This window comes from Rattus norvegicus, chromosome 1, assembly GCF_036323735.1.
Source record: "Rattus norvegicus strain BN/NHsdMcwi chromosome 1, GRCr8, whole genome shotgun sequence".
Classification (NCBI taxonomy): Eukaryota; Metazoa; Chordata; class Mammalia; order Rodentia; family Muridae; genus Rattus; species Rattus norvegicus.
Window position 1 is genome coordinate 156583711 of NC_086019.1, and position 16239 is coordinate 156599949.

At 42.5% G+C, this 16239-nt stretch overlaps 2 long non-coding RNA genes across 4 annotated transcripts; both read left to right on the plus strand.

The window, feature by feature from the left end:
• The first annotated feature begins 3846 nt into the window (after positions 1 to 3846).
• On the plus strand, positions 3847 to 7989 carry LOC120099884 (uncharacterized). 3 transcript variants are annotated; one of them, XR_010063111.1, is made up of 3 exons: positions 3847 to 5129; positions 6084 to 6220; positions 6963 to 7989. It is a non-coding gene; the product is annotated as an uncharacterized LOC120099884 (long non-coding RNA). The 3 variants fall into 3 exon arrangements; XR_005499312.2 differs by having other exon boundaries at positions 7845 to 7989; XR_010063110.1 differs by having other exon boundaries at positions 6084 to 7989.
• Positions 7990 to 10694: 2705 nt separating this feature from the next.
• Positions 10695 to 12620, plus strand: LOC134485152 (uncharacterized). Its single transcript, XR_010063112.1, has 2 exons — positions 10695 to 11793; positions 11988 to 12620. It is a non-coding gene; the product is annotated as an uncharacterized LOC134485152 (long non-coding RNA).
• Positions 12621 to 16239: the final 3619 nt, after the last annotated feature.

Sequence of the window (16239 nt, forward strand, 5' to 3'; positions counted from 1 at the left end):
GGCTAGGGGGATAGTTGAGTGAAAATCTCAACTTTCAACTGTTTCCCCTCTAAGCGCCAATCTGTCGTCTTCTCTTGAGTCAAGTCTCTTAGGGAGGAGCCTACACCATTTGCACTACCTCACTGGAGAATTCAACTTTTACTATTTTGAGTCTAGAGTGATCAACATTCTGGTTTTCTGAGGGATGCTCAGTTTTAAGTCTGCAAGTTTCATGTACTGAGAAATCCCTAAATCCACAGCACACACTGCCTGTCACTCCCCATGAATTCGCCACTGAAGCCCGGCTAGAATCCAGCTGTCTTGCCTACTGTTCTACATCTGAGTGCTCTATTTTCCTAAGCATGTGATTGTGGGATCTCGTTTTCTTTTCTTTAACTTTGTGGCCTTCTCTTCTCTTCTCTCTGGAGCTCCTTAGTGTTCTCCAGACCTCTGCAGTCTGCCCTTTGTTCTTTACACTCCTTATGTTTTTCCAGGGAGATGGTGACTTTCCAAGCACTGTCATCTATTCTGTGTGTTCTGGTGAATATCACTCTGACTCTGACCCAGCTCTGTACTTGCAGTTTTTTTCTTCCATATTAGACGGTTACCTACATACTCTCTAGATAGGATGTCCCGAGGGCTCCTTAGCTCCCTAAACTCTGTGCTTCAAGTTGAACGGATGCTCAAACTGACTAGTCACAGTCAACTTAACCCCACCAGTTCCTGTAGCCTCTCTCACCCATCCAAATGACTATCAAAGGCTACTAAGTTATTATAAATATTTTTGTTCATGATTTGACATCATGCTCAATATACCTATATCACATTATATAAATTCATGTTCTTATATTCTCATATTTAAGATCTGGAGTGTTACTGGGTCTCTATTAAGATGCATTTTTCTAGTTCCATAAATGACTTGCCGAACAAAAAAACAAAGCTTAGCCTCTTTCCAAGGAGCTATAAGACACTGATACTTTCTTTTTAGTTTATCTCTAAACACAGCTAGTAGTTATTAGATTTAAGTCACTACCTCTTGGTGGTCTAGTGGCTAGGATGACTTGACAATAATTAGAGGCTTGGGTCTTCAGTTTAAAAGATACTAATGTCATAATTTTAGCCTGTCTCTGTCTCCTTCATTCTTCCTTTAGTGACACTTCCTTAGTTTGAACCCTCAGTAATTGTCACCCAACCTACTCTAGTGATCTCTTAGTGATTGGTTGATTGATTGATTAATTAATTAATTAACAACTTTCCTGAACATTCTTGAGTGACTTCCTACTGCTTCCATGGTCAACGTTAACATCTTTGTTAACTTATAAGTATGGCTCCTGCCATCCTTTCTAGCGTCACCCATGAGTTCCCTAGGGGAATGAATGTTTAAGAAAGTTCATAGTAATTACAGTTGCTTGACTGCTCCATTCCATGAGTTTCCTCCTGCCGGACTCAATCCTAGAATACACTCTCCGATTTCTCTGCTTCCTTTTCTGTACCAATGTCACCCTCTCTTAAAAGTTTCCTGAATCAAACACTCTCAATTCTTTTGTCCAATTTTAATATTACCTTGTAGCAATTAATTAGACCTTTAAAAATAATTGTTATTCTTTTGCCTCCTTCACTGGGAACCTCTGGGGTCCTATTGCTTGACTGATGACCCATGATTTCTGCGTGGATTTTTAAGTCGTGAAGGAGACTTCCCACTCACTGGCTCATTTGAACTGTACCTGAGGCTTGTAAAATGGCGGTTTTTTTTTGAGGAAATACTGAGCAAAAAGAATCCCCCTTTTTTGTAGGAACTAACTTGTGGAAGGACTTGTGTATGGATGTGACAATCACAGGAATAATTGTTGAGAATGCAAAGGAACAGGGACTTTGCTTGGAGCAGCACACTTGCAGCAGGCAGAAGGGACATTGGTGACATGCTTTTAATTATTCATCCTATCTCTATGGTATGGACAGAACTTTCCTCTGATATTTCATCAAATAAGAAAGTTTTCTCTTCCTACCATGAATTTAAAATTGAGATGTGTACCTCTGACGAAAGTACATGGAATAATTTGTCCCTTGTCAATGTGGGAATGAAGAATATATCAAAAAATAACCAAAAAAATGTCACAAAGAAAGTTTAGCTGATAAGTGAATGATATGAATAGATCCATTTTTCTAAAGATACTGTTTCTAGAAATGCATTTCAAGTTAAATATAACTTTAATTTTCCCATAGGTTCTGGAACTAATGGAGAAGGAGGGAAAGAAAGACAGGACTGAAAAAGCAAACAAATGGTTGCCCATCTAATAAGGGGGATCTATTTCCACCTACTTATTAACAATGAAAAATTTATGGGTATAAATCCAAAAATTATCCCCTAAAAGGTATGTTGAAGAAATAACTCCCAGGGGCTCAGAATCTGTCACAATTGGATGTAGGGTATTAACATAGATATAAGCATAAATGAGGCTATTAGGGTAGAAGTTAATCTACTATGACTTGCATATAAATGAAGGGGAAATTTACACACACACACACACACACACACACACACAGAGAGAGAGAGAGAGAGAGAGAGAGAGAGAGAGAGAGAGAGAGAGAGATGCTTTGAAGAGACAGAGAAAATACAGCCATGTGTGTGGAAGGATGCATCTACTAGTCAAGAAACACCAATGATGGCTAGCCAACACCAGACACTGGAAATCATGGAGCAGTTAGAGATCATGGACCTGCCCAAACCTTAAGTTCAGACTTACAGAGTTCAGAATTGGAAGACAATACATTTCTGATTTCAAGTCACTCAAATTTAAGTGTGTTGATACAAAAGCTTTAGGAAAACTGGGAAACGCAGATCATTATGATTTGATGGGTAAAAATTAATCCTATTTATTGCACCACGTAGGTTCTTGTGCTTACAACAGACTTATGTAACTATGTTACGTTTATTTTATTTTTTTTTAACTTTTTTTTTTTTTTCTGAGCTGGGGACCGAACCCAGGGCCTTGCGCTTGCTAGGCAAGTGCTCTACCACTGAGCTAAATCCCCAACCCCACGTTTATTTTATTTTATACTAGGTATATAAAGCTCTGAGCACTGGCAGAATCAAAATGGATAATTTGTATTAATCCTACCATACAAGAACTTCCATTGTTTTCATAAATAAGTTTTGTTTAAATTCAATATCAGTAGAGTTAAAAACATTATGGTTCTATTTCTTTTTTTTGCCAATGATGTGAAAATAACTTATTTTTCTCAGGGTAGAAGATAGGAATAAAGAATTGTCAGACCCCCATGGCACACTCTTCCTGTCTTTGCACATATACCCCAAACACTTACATAACCAAAAGGAAGGAATTGGAAAGTTCCATTCAAGTGAGCCTAGAATTTGGGTGGATAGTCTGTAAGTGCGCTATCATTACTGTTTGTCATGAACCACTGGATTGCCTAGAATCACACATCATGAGCTGGGGTTTGAATAAAAATGGCCTCCATAGGTTCATAAGGAGTGGCACTATTAAGAAATGTGGCTTTGTTGGAGTATATGTAGCCTCACTGGTGGAAGTGGATCACTGTGGAGGTGGGCTTTGAACTTTCATATGCTTAATCTAGGCCTAGTAGGACAGTCTCTTTCTGCTGCCTATGGTTCCTTCTTCAGCACTATATCTGCCTGCATGCTGCCATGCATCTAGCCATGACAATGTAGAACTAAGCTCTGAAACTGTAAACCAGCCCCAGTGAAATGTTTTCCCACAGTCGCTGTGGTCATGGGATCTCTTCAGAGCAATAAAACTCTAAGACAAAAGTCAGTGAAATGGGTGGAAGGTAAGACTCCAGCCACCATTTCCTAGTTACTGTTATACAATTGAAATGCAGCATTGCCAACATGGGGATTGGGCTTCAGGGAGCTCTCACTCTGAAGCCACACCCAGGTCCTGGATATCTGCTATAAGATTTTTAGAATTAATCAGAGTGAAGCAAAGTTGTTCATTGATGCACTTGAAAGAGTCAAGTGCAGGTGTGAGGGAGGAAGTTACCCACGTGACCCAACAGTAGCCAGGTATTTGATTTGTGTGTTTTCAAGCTATTTAATATGTAAGTAACCTTTCCCTTGGTTATCGGGTTGCTTGAGGTCTTTGCAGTTTATTTCCTTTTTCTGACAACCTAAGCCTGTCAGTGCTTATTACTAAGAAAGACTTCTCTACTGTTTTGTGTGTATGCACATGCACTGGCTGCTCTGGTAAAGGGATGGGAACGTTGATGTTGCAGATGTCTAGCCAGTTAGGTTGAAAATTAAGCATTAGCCAGCACAGGACTCTGGAGAAGAGGGAGACCCCTTTAAAAGCTATCTCATAATACCTGTTTTCTAACTAGCTATACTGTAACCAGTGGGTTCCACAGAGGTATGCCATTGGTCAGGTATCATTAGACTAGAACTCCATGTTCTGTCAAATGGGAATGATGACACCCCGGACAGGGATTTGCAACTGCCTTAGTCCCACAGACCAAGTGCCCAGCATTCTATAAAGATCATCTGTGAACGGTGAGTATTATTACTGCCCCTGATGTCCAAAGGGGCTCGATCAGAAAGCTCAAAAAGAGCCTTGAACTTCCCAGTCTCTCTCACTGCATCCAGACAGGGAGAACTAGAGGCCATGGGGTATTCCTCAGGATTTAAAAGTCTGGGGGAAGCTCTGCTACTAAAAACATGCTGTCTCTCCTTAATGACTTGGAATCCGTGACTAACTGGTCCCTTCAGATGAGCTGGCTTGTAAAGGACTGACGTGGAATGAGCTTTTGCCCTAGAAGACAAAACAAACCCCACACAAAGGGCTGGGGCTGTTGGGCAGGAGGAGTGAGGCACCCCTCCCAGCAAGCTAGAAGTCTCTGTCTGGTCCTCCTGGAGCGGAGCAGGCCTCCCCTGAGGACTGGATACTGGGTGGTCAGCTTTGTGGTTGGAGTCTCAGGGCTTCCAAGTTCTGGGTGCCGAGTGCTGCTCGGAATTCGATCTCTTAATTCTGTCCTTAACGACAGGGTTTCAAAGCAGTACGGGGGATAAAGTGTCCCAGAGAGACTCAGGACACGTTTGAACACAAGCCCAGAACACAGATGGAATCTGAATCGTATTGGCACAGGCCCCGGTCATGGGTTGCTGCCAGAACATTGTAAGAAAAGCCATTCTTGTCTGCACAATGGTGGGGAGGAAACAGGAAGTGAGGCAGCACGGCTTCAATTATCCTCTCTGAGAGCCTGAGCAGAGAGGGTACCCCTATCAGCCCGTAGTTGCCACACACCGAGTACAGAGAGCGCGTTAGACAGCAGTGGCAAGTGATGTAGTAACAGCAGCTGCTGCATCTGTTGTACAAAGTGTGCGGCCACACTGCAGTGAGCCACTACCAGGCTCGGTTTCTGCTCTTCCCTACGGACGCCACTCTGCGGAGTGTCAAACTTTGTCAAGTACCACCTGGGAGGCGGTGCTAAAACCATTCCCTGATTTGGGGATCAATGTGAGGATGAAAAAAAAAACCAACCATATATGTGGCTATTGCCAAGGGTCAGGTAAGGAATAGGTCCCCAGGATCTGGTATTATTACCTCTACCTTGTCATGCGGTCTACTTATGTTATGTGCAAGGCATTGGTAAATATTACAGAATCTGGAAATCATAGGGAATAAAATACATCTGCTCCCCCACCCCGTTGCCGCCGCCGCCCCGCGTGCTTTTGGGCACTTAGGGCCTTACATGTGCTAAGCAAACACTCTACCGTCAAGTTTTATTTCTACCCCTGAAGCTACATTTTAACTGTGAATTTATTTCTACTTTATCTGAAGCCAAAGATTTGCATTCTATGAGGGTCCCCAGCTTAGAACTGAGGTCTTACCCTGACTCTGTTGCCTGCCTGCAGATCCTGTTCCCCTAACTGGGCTGCCTTATCTGGCCTCAGTGGGAGAGGATATACCCTAATCCTGCAGTGAGTTGAGGTACCAGGGTGAGTTCCCCAGGAGGGAACTCTATGCCTTTATATTTCTTCTGAGTGATTTTAAAAACTGGTTTTAGATTTATTTTTTTTTATTTTATTTTGTGTATGAGTGGTTTGCTTCAATGTCTGTTCAATGCAGGAGTGCCTGCTAAAGTGAGAAGATGGTGTTGGATCTCCTGGAACTGGGGTTACAGAGAGCTAAAGTATGGGTGCTGGGAATCCAACCCAGGTCCCCCGGAAGAGCAGTTGAGCCTTTTCATCAGCTCCCTATGAGTGGTACGTTTGTTTTCTATTAGCTGAGGTAGAAGTTTATCACTAGATCCTATCTTGGGGATAAGAATCCTATTTTTAGTCCTCTTACTCATGAGGTGAGAAGGCTTGGCAGAGAGCCCTTGGCCTATTCCTATATTCTGTAGCTGAACCACTTGGAGAACACAGGACTAACACCACTGCTCTGGCCAGACATTTCTTGCAAAGGCACACTGAAGTACCCGCTTACTGTCTTACCCTATGAATCCTCTACCTCTATTTTATTTTATTTTATTTTATTTTATTTTATTTTTTTAAAGTTATGGTTAATTTTCACATTGGCCAAAACCATAGGACAATGTTTAAAAGGAGAAACATTCTTTTTCTAAACACTTGTAAATAATTTAAATATTTATAACAGTGTAGCTGAATTAGCCCTTTTATTGAATGACAGTCACAGTGTTAATATTAAAGAGCTAATTTTAAGAGGAAATTCAGAAATGTAAACGATAATCCATTATTGTTCCCCAAATGGAAAGATCATTTAACTCTGTCTGAATCTCCGTTCTCCCTGTCTCTGAAGTGAATGTACAGGGAATCTAGTGAGTTCAGCACTCATCTTGCTTACGAGTGTTTAATGAGGAACAAAGAAGTTAGAACACTGGAAGTTTGATAAAGTTCATCACAGAGCAATGGCGGTTGATTTACTTGTTTCAGATCTTGGCAAATCATCATTTAAGTCTCTCTTTGTTTCTCCGGCTACATACAGCGGGACCTCACTTGGATGCGATCAGACTGAAGCAGAAGATGTTTGTAAAAGCACCCGGAGAAGCTGGAGAAATGCATTAAATTAAAGTAGCATTATGTATCCATTCCACAGGAAACGACTCAGAGATAGCAAAAGGCTATACCCCATTGACCATTCCAGGGAAGAGCGGGAGCTGCAAACAAGCTGTCCAAATACAGAATCTCTTCTTAGGAGACACCCCCATGCTCAGCATAACCTCACTGACTTCTCCTTTTCTCCAGTTACTAATCTCCCCGCGGTGGAGGCAGTCCCAGATCAGTTCTTTGAGCTAGGCTTAGAAGAATAGGACCGTTTATATCTCTGCTTAGACCACTGGAAAATCCTTTTATCTTGCTTCACTGCAAAGGACAGCAGAGCAAAACTTGGAGACTCCAAAGCTCTACAGAGCCATCTTGTGGTCTCACAAGAAAATAACTCCATTTAGTCTCTGGTGTCTTGGTTTGGATATGATTCAAACGTTGCTTGTTGGTTTCGTGGTTGTTTATTTTTTTCCTTCCATTCCTAAATACGTTTCCTCCCTGGAAACCACTAAACAAGGATTGATACGTTGTTCAAATTCTCTTCCTTTAACTTCCTTTATCTTCGGATCTCAGCTTCCGTACCTTGGTTTGTGCTGGACCATGTTGGTGTATCTGAGTTGAGGTGAATTAATGTGAGTGGGAATGATATTTCCACTGCAGGTCTGGATAACTTATAGCCCTGCTGTTTTCCATCCACCAGGCTCTTTCTTCTGCGATTTGGTACAGTACTCACGGAAATCTTAGAATTCATATCTTAAAGTTGGAGCCTCAGGTAGGAGATATTTGTTTCTCATGGTTTGTGTTTAAAATGTCTCCCACACAGACTCGTGTTTTGAGCGAATGCTCACCTTGCTGGTGGCACTATTTGGAGAAGTCATGGAGCTTTTAAGAGGTATGGAATAGCTGAAGGACGTAAGCCACTATGGATTGGGTTTGGATGGTTAAAATAAATGTTGTTTGGACCCCCATCTTTCCTTCTTTGGTTTCCTTCTGCTGCATGCTCTCACTGCCTTGACTTCCCCACTTGTAATGAATGAATTCACTGAAACAGAGAGCCAAGATCAATCTTTCCTCTCTGAGGTTGTTTCTCAGTTATTGGGGTCACAACAATATAAATGTAACAATCACAGCCTCCAACTTCTTAGATGAAAGCTGCCCGCCAGGAAGAATACTTCCTTTGGACTTAGAAATCTATAGGCTTCGACTTATCATCTATTTTTTGTGTTTATTTGTTACATCAACTAGAGTTGCCCAAACCAATGCTGATTAAGTTAACAGTAGGAATCAGAGAGAGACTTCCATGAGACAAGAGTGTACTGTTTTCAGGGACCCTCAGTTCCACAGACATTTCTGAGGTCTTGGGTTGGTGTATGTTTGGGTGTATTTGTGTCATCCTCTAGCATTGTGTTCTAATAGTTATGTTTTTGTGAAATGTACAAAAGAAAGTACAAATCCCATGGATTTATCAGAGCCACTGTCTCCTTGCCTTCCATAACCTTCTACTTTGTGTTCAATGATATTGGGCAGGCCGCACATGATTTTAGGATCTGGATAATGAGATGTTGAGTACAAATACATTTAGTTTTAACTTTGTTCTGATCATAGCCCCCTCTGTTCTACTTCTTGTTCCCCCTCACTAAACCCTCCATTGTTTACTCTCCCTCTCCTCAGAGAAGGGGAGGACCCCCTTGGGTACTACCCTGCCCTGGGATTTCCAGTCCCAGCAGGACAAAGCACATCCTCTCCCACTGAGGCTCAACCAAGAAGTCAAGTTAGGGGAAGGGGTTGGCAGGCAGCAGAGTCAGGGACAGCCCTACTCCATTATTGGGGGACTCACATGAAGACCAAGGTGCACATCTGCTTCATATGTGTAGAGTGCTTGGGTTCAGCCCCTAAATGTTCTTCAGTTAGTAGTTTGGTCTTTGTGAGCTCCCATGGTCTCAGGTTAGCTGAATCTGTACGTCTTCTTGTGGCATCCTTGACCCCTCCAGCTCCCTCAATTCTACTGCTCTTTCTTCCACACTTTTCTTCCACAAGACTCCCTGAGCTACTCCTGGCGTGAGTCTCTGCATTTGTTTTCATCAACTGCTGAATGAAGCCTCTTAGGAGACAGTTATGCTAGGCTCCTGTCTGCAAGCACAGCAGCGTATGGCTAATAGTGTCAAGCGTTAGCTCTCTCTTATGGGGTGGGTTTTAAATTAGGACATTGGTTAACCATTCCTTCAGTCTCTGTTTCATCTTTATCCCTGCACATCTTGTAGGCAGGGAAACTTTTGGGTTGAAAGTTTTGAGGGTTCATTGATGCTCCTGTTCCTCTACAGGAAGTCCTCCTGGCTACTGGAGGTAGCTATTTCAGCCTCCATGTCCCCTTTTCCCTCTCAGCTAGGGTCACCTCTGTGGTTTTTGATCTCTTCCACGTAGAGTTAAGTAATGGTCATCAGCTCTTCTGGTGTTATGTGGTACTTGTATTTTATTTGTGTCTATTGTGAAGGGTGTCGTTCCCCTAATTTCTTTCTCAGCCTGTTTATCCTTCGAGTAGAGGACTGAGGTAGCTGTGGGAGTTTGCAACCCCAGAGGAAGAACAAACAACAATATCAACCAACCAGACACCCCAGAACTCCCAGGGACTACACTACAACAAAGAGCATGCATGGAGCGACCCATGGCTCCAGCTGCATATGTAGTAGAGCATGGCCTTATTGGCATCAATGGGAGGAGAGGCCCTTGGTTCTGTGAAGGTTTGATGCCCTAGTGTAGGGGAATACCAGGTGGGAAGGAGTGGGCAGGTGGGTGGAGGAGCACTCTCATGGAGGCAGAGACTGAGGGGATGGGAGGGTTTCTGGAGGGGAAACCAGGAAAGGGGATACATTTGAAATGTAAATAAAGAAAATAGCCAATAAAAGAAAGTACAGGGGTGTGGGGGAAAAAGAGAAATGTTCAATGTCCTTAGACATTAGGGAAATGCACATCAAAACAACTGTGAGATCCCATTTTATACCCATCAGAATGGCTAAGGTCAAAAACTTAAGTGACAGCACATGCTAGTGAGAACATGGGGCAAAGGGAACACTTCTCTATTGCTGGTGGTAGTGAAAACTTGTATGACCTCTTTGGAAATCAATTTGGGGGTTTCTCAGAAAACTTGGAAGAGTTCTACCTCAAGACTCAGCTACATCACTCCTGGTCATCTACCCTAAAGATGCTCCACCATCCCACTAAGGGATTTGCTTAGCTATGTTCATATAAGGTTATTCATAATAGCCAGGAACTGGAAACAACCTAGATGTTCATCTGAAGAAAATAGAGAAAATGTGGTGGATCTACACAATGGACCAGTATTTGGCTACTAAGCACAAAGATATCATGAGTTTTGCAGGTAAATGGATGGAGCTTGAGAATATCATCCTGGTGAGGTAACCCAGTTCCAAAAGGACATGCATGGTATGTACTCTATTATAAGTAAATATTAACCATAAAGTAAAGGACACCCATGCTACACTCCACGGACCCAAAGAGACTAAATAAGAAGGGAGGCACAAGTAAGGATGCTTGAATCTCACTTAGAAGGGGGACTACTTAGAATAAAATAGTCATAAGAGGCAAACAGAGGGAGAGAACTTGGAGGGATAGGGGATGGGTAGGGGAATGGGGTGGGGTTCAGGATCAGCTGTGGGGAAGAACAGGAGAGATGGCCATATGGCCATGAAAATGAATGGAAATCTGAAACTGACTGGGGTGGGGATGTGGAGTGTATCTCCAGGATGAGACAGAGATCTGGGAAAACAGAGGTGTCCAAGAATCAATGGGGGAGTGAATTTAGCTGTGATTCACTGCACTGGGGATATGAAACTTGAGGAAGACACCTCTTGTAGTGAGTCAGGAACCTCAGTGGAACAACAACCAACCCACAAAACTTTCCACCCCAAATTTATCCTGTCTACAGGAAATGCAGGCATGGGGGATGGCCAACCAATAACTGACCCAACTTGAGACCCATTCCATGGGCAAGCACCAATCCCTGACACTTAATGATATTTGCTCTGTTATGCTTGGAGACAGGAGCCTAGAACACTTGTCTTCCAAGATGCACCATCCAGCATCTGACTCAGACAGATGAAGACACCCACAGCCAAACTTTGGATGGAGCTTGGGGATTCTTATGGAAGAATAGGCAGAAGGATTGCAGGTCCTGTATGGGGTAGAAACTCCTCAGGAAGACAAGTGAAGTCAACTAACCCGGACTCTTGGGACTCTCAGAGACTGAAGTACCAACCAAAATCACACATGGTGTAGACGTAGGCTTCCAGCACATATGTATCAGATGTGAAGCTTGGTATTCATGTGGGTCCTGAACAACTGGAGTAGGGGCTATCCCAAAAGCTGTTGCTAGTATGTGGGATATGTTCTTCTAGCTGGGCTGCCTTGTCTCACCCCCAGTGGGAGAGGATGTGACTAGGCTGGCAGAGACTTGAAGTGCCAGGGTGGGGAGAAAACCAAGGGAGGCCTGATTTGCTCAGAGGAGAAGTGAAAGAACACGTGATGAAGGATGATTCTTTGCTAACAAACACGCATGTACTGGTCCACTTTACATTGTGTAATTGAACTCCATTTGTTGGAACTCCATAGTGAGAAGAGCACCAAAAACTTTTGGTGGTGTGCTGTGACTTCTTGCTGCTTCTGGGTACTTCGGCTGATTGGCAGAGTGATGTCAGCTGAGACACACGCATGTGCTGAGGAAAGACATGTGGTGGGACAAGACCTGTAGAGAACAGGTGATGTTTGGCGAGAGCATAAAATGGACTCGACAGATAGTGAGGGAGGCTGAGCTTGGTTTGCTTGCATAGCAAAGCTTCTTGGGCTTGAGCCTTTGCTGATCTTTACTTTGTCGAGAGATGCACAGCCCAGAACCCTTACTTATTCCTCCTGCTGATTCATGCTGAGACTGAGGCCAGAATGTCTCTGCTAGGTCATGTAACTGCTGCTGATTCAACTTTGCTATCCCAACTCTACTGAACTGGACTGCTGGCGTATCCAGGGAGAGTTTGTGAGTGGATTGAGCTGCTGCTGACCTGTGATTTGAACTGCTGATTTCCAAACAGCACAGATGAACTGAGGGCTATCTCAGACTCTGTTGCCTACCATTGGATCCCCTTTGCCTACTAGACTCACTGGTTGGGCTTTAGTGGAAGAGGATATGCTTGATGTCCCAGAGCAGGTATTTACCCAAGAGGGGCTTCCCTTTCTCTGAGGGGAGGGAGAGGGGATTATGGGAGAGAGATTTGTGAGGGTGGGACTGGGAGGAAAGGTGGAAGAGGTCTGCGCTTGGGATGTAATGTGGAAAGCCGTGATAGCATTTGCCATTACAAGATGGCGCTGGCTTCCGCTGCACCAGCCCGACTTCCTTTCAGGAAACTAGCTGTGTGCGCATGTGCAAGAGTGTGTTCTCGCCAAGTCTTTGCCCACCCCGGGGCGTGCCAGTGAGATCATGGGTAAGCGACCAATCAGGCGTGGATGAGCCATGCTAGGGTTTTATAAGCAGTGCCTTTCTGGGCCCCGGGTCTCTCCTCTTCAAGATGCAATAAATGCTTTGCTGCAGAAGGATCCTGGTGTCCGCAAGTCGTTCTTGCTGGCGAGACGTTGGGCACGTGACAATGTAAAGTGAATAAAAAATAAGGGGAATAATGTAAAATAAAATTCTAAATTGATTTTCTATTTTTTTCCTTTGGAAAATAACATTATGGGGGCTAGAGGATTGTCTCAGTGGGTGAAGTGTGAGGGGCTAGGGCTTAATTCCCAGAACTCATGTAAAAGCCAGAGATAATGGCAGAGAATCCTGGAAACTAGGTGACTAGTTTTGAAAGTATGAGCTGTGAGACAGAGCCTGCCTCAAAATATTAATTGGAGAGTGACAGAGGAAGACACATCAACCTCAAGCCTCCACCTGTATGAACAAATACATAGACATATGCACACACACTCACTCGTGTGCATGTGTCCACATACATGTAAGCATGCACACACACGTGTGAATGTCACATGCATGCAAATACACACAAAAGAAAATATAAAAGTGTTCTTATATGAAGGAATAGTTAGAGGTAAAAGAACCAAAGTCAGAAGAAAGCATTTATTAAAAGCTGTTAGTTAAAAAGATAGAAGCATTGAAATAGCATTCAGACTTTTGTGGTATTTGTGGCACCAATAGATTTTGTAATCTATTGAGAGTTCACTTTACATTTTAGATAGACATTTGCTTTTGTACTGCTTTTGATAGTTTTTTTCCTGAGAAGGATATAAAGTTATATGCTTAATGCCCACAAAAAATTCTAGTTCATCTGTGAGTTTAGAATATATTTAGGTGCTTGAAAGAGATTGACATGTTCCAGGAGACATAGGTTAGTGTCTGACACCAATGGCATGAAATGTGTCTCCATGGAACAGAGTATAGGACAGGAGGAAGTAGAAATGGGGTGCTTCTTTAATTTGCATACACATTGTGTGTGTGTGTGTGTGTATTCATCTGTACAGATGTAGGCGTGCCATAAGTGTAGAGGTTGGAAGACAATCTCACAGGGAGGTCTTTGCTTTCCCTATTGTTTAGGACAGGATTATTTTGTTCTTTTCCAACTGTGTGTGTAGCTGGCCCCAAGCTTCCAGAGATTATCTTGTCTTTGACTATCAACATTGCAGGAATGCTGGATTATAGATCCTTGTGTTATATAGCTTTTCTGTGGATTCTGGAGATTCAAACTTATGTCTTCACACTGAAGAGCTTTTACTCACTTTCTTTCTTTCTTTCTTTCTTTCTTTCTTTCTTTCTTTCTTTCTTTCTTCCTTCCTTCCTTCCTTCCTTTCTTTCTTTCTCTTTCTTTCTCTCTCTCTTTCTTTCTTTCTTTCTTTCTTTCTTTCTTTCTTTCTTTCTTTCTTATGTCGCTTTGAGATAAGCTGAAGTCATCTGAAGGGAGGGAATCTGAACTCAGAAAATGACCTCCATAAGATCTGGTTGTAGGCAGGCAAGCTTCTAGGATATTTTCATAATTAGCAATTGATTGATCAGGCCCAGCCCATTGTGTATGGAGACACCTCTGGACTGGTGGTCCTAGGTTCATTAAAAAAATCAGGCTTCGGGTTTCCCTCTGCACCCAGAGTTGGAGCTATCCTACAGCTCTTGGACACAAAACCTGCCCACAGAGAGCTGGTCAGCAAGGAGCGCTCTCCCTCCTAAGCTCACAGCCTGCAAGTGGGACCCCACTTTCTCTCCATTGACTGTCCAAGGAGAGACATGTCAGGAGCTCACAGGGCACTAGACTGCAGGGAGGCTGAGGACAGGACCCTTCCAGTCTTGATATCAGGCCAGAGCTGGGGCTGTCCCACAGCTCTTGGATCCAAAACCTGCCCTAAGACAATGGTCTCTCAGGAGCCCTCAAGCTCCCAAGATCACAGGCTCACAGGCCCACAGGAGGGAGGAACTCCAGTCAGAGACAGCAAGACTAACTAACATCAGAGATAACCAGATGGTTGCAGGCAAGGGCAAGAACCTAAGCAACAGAAACCAAGACTACTTAATATCATCAGAACTTAGTTCTCTCACTACAGAACATACTGGATACCCCAACACACGGGAAAACCAAGGTCTAAAATCACATCTTATGATGATAGTAGAGGACTTTAGGAAGGGCATAAATAGTTCCCTTAAAGAAATACAGAACACACGTAAATAAGTAGAAGCCCTTAAAGAGGAAACACAAAAATTTCTTAAAGAATTACAGGAAATACAACGAAACAGGTGAAGGAATTGAACAAAACCATCCAGGATATAAAAATGGAAATAGAAACAATAAAGAAATCACAAAGGGAGACAACCCGGGAGATAGAAAACCTAGGAAAGAGATCAGGAGTCAAAGACACAAGCATCACCAACAGAATACAAGAGATTGAAGAGAGAATCTCAGAGGCAGAAGATACCACAGAAAGCATTGACACAACAGTCAAAGAAAATGCAAAAAGCAAAATGCTACTAACCCAAAACATCCAGGAGATCTAGGACACAATGAGAAGACCAAACCTAAGAATAATACGTATGGAAGAGAACGAAGATTCCCAAATTAAAGGGCCAGTAAATATGTTCAACAAAATTATAGAAGAAAACTTCCCTAACCTAAAGAAGATTGGAGCAGAAAAGAAACTCCTCCCAATCACATATTAGTCAAAAGACCAAATGCACAAAATAAAGAAAGAATATTAAAAGCAGTAAGGGAAAAAGGTCAAGTAACATATAAAGCCAGACCTATCAGAATTACACCAGACTTCTCAGCAGAGACTACGAAAGGCAAAAGATCCTGGACAGATGTCATACAGACCCTAAGAGAACAAAAATGCCAGCCCAGGTTACTGTATCCAGCAAAACTCTCAATTAACATAGATGGAGAAACCAAGATATTCCATGACAAAACCAAATTTACACAATATCTTTCTACAAATCCAGCCCTATAAAGGATAATAAATGGTAAGGCCCAACACAAGGAGGCAAGCTACACCCGAGAAAAAGCAAGAATCTAATCGTTTTGCAACAAAACAAAGAGAAGAAAAGCACACAAACATAATCTCACATCCAAACACAAATCTAACAGGAAGCAACAATCACTATTCCTTAATATCTCTCAACATCATTGGACTCAATTTTCAAATAAAAAGATACAGATTAACAAACTGCATATGCAATGAGGACCCAACATTTTGCTGTCTGCAGGAAACACACCTCAGTGACAAAGACAGACACTACCTCAGAGTAAAAGGTTGGAAAACAATTTTCCAAGCAAATGGTCTGAAGAAGCAAGCTGGAGTAGCCATTCTAATATCGAATAAAATCAATTTCAACCAAAAGTCATCAAAAAAGATAAGGAAGGACACTTTATATTCCTCAAAGAAAAAATCCACCAAGATGAACTCTCAATCCTAAATATCTATGCTCCAAATACAAGGGCACCTACATACATAAAAGAAACCTTACTAAAGTTCAAAGCACATATTGCACCTCATACAATAATAGTAGGAGATTTCAACACCCCCTCTCATCAATGGACAGATTATGGAAACAGAGACATAGACAAAGAGAAATCATGAACCAAATGGATTTAACAGATATTTATAGAACATTCTATCCTAAAACAAAAGGATATATCTTCTTCTTACCACCTCATGGTACTTTCTCCAAAATT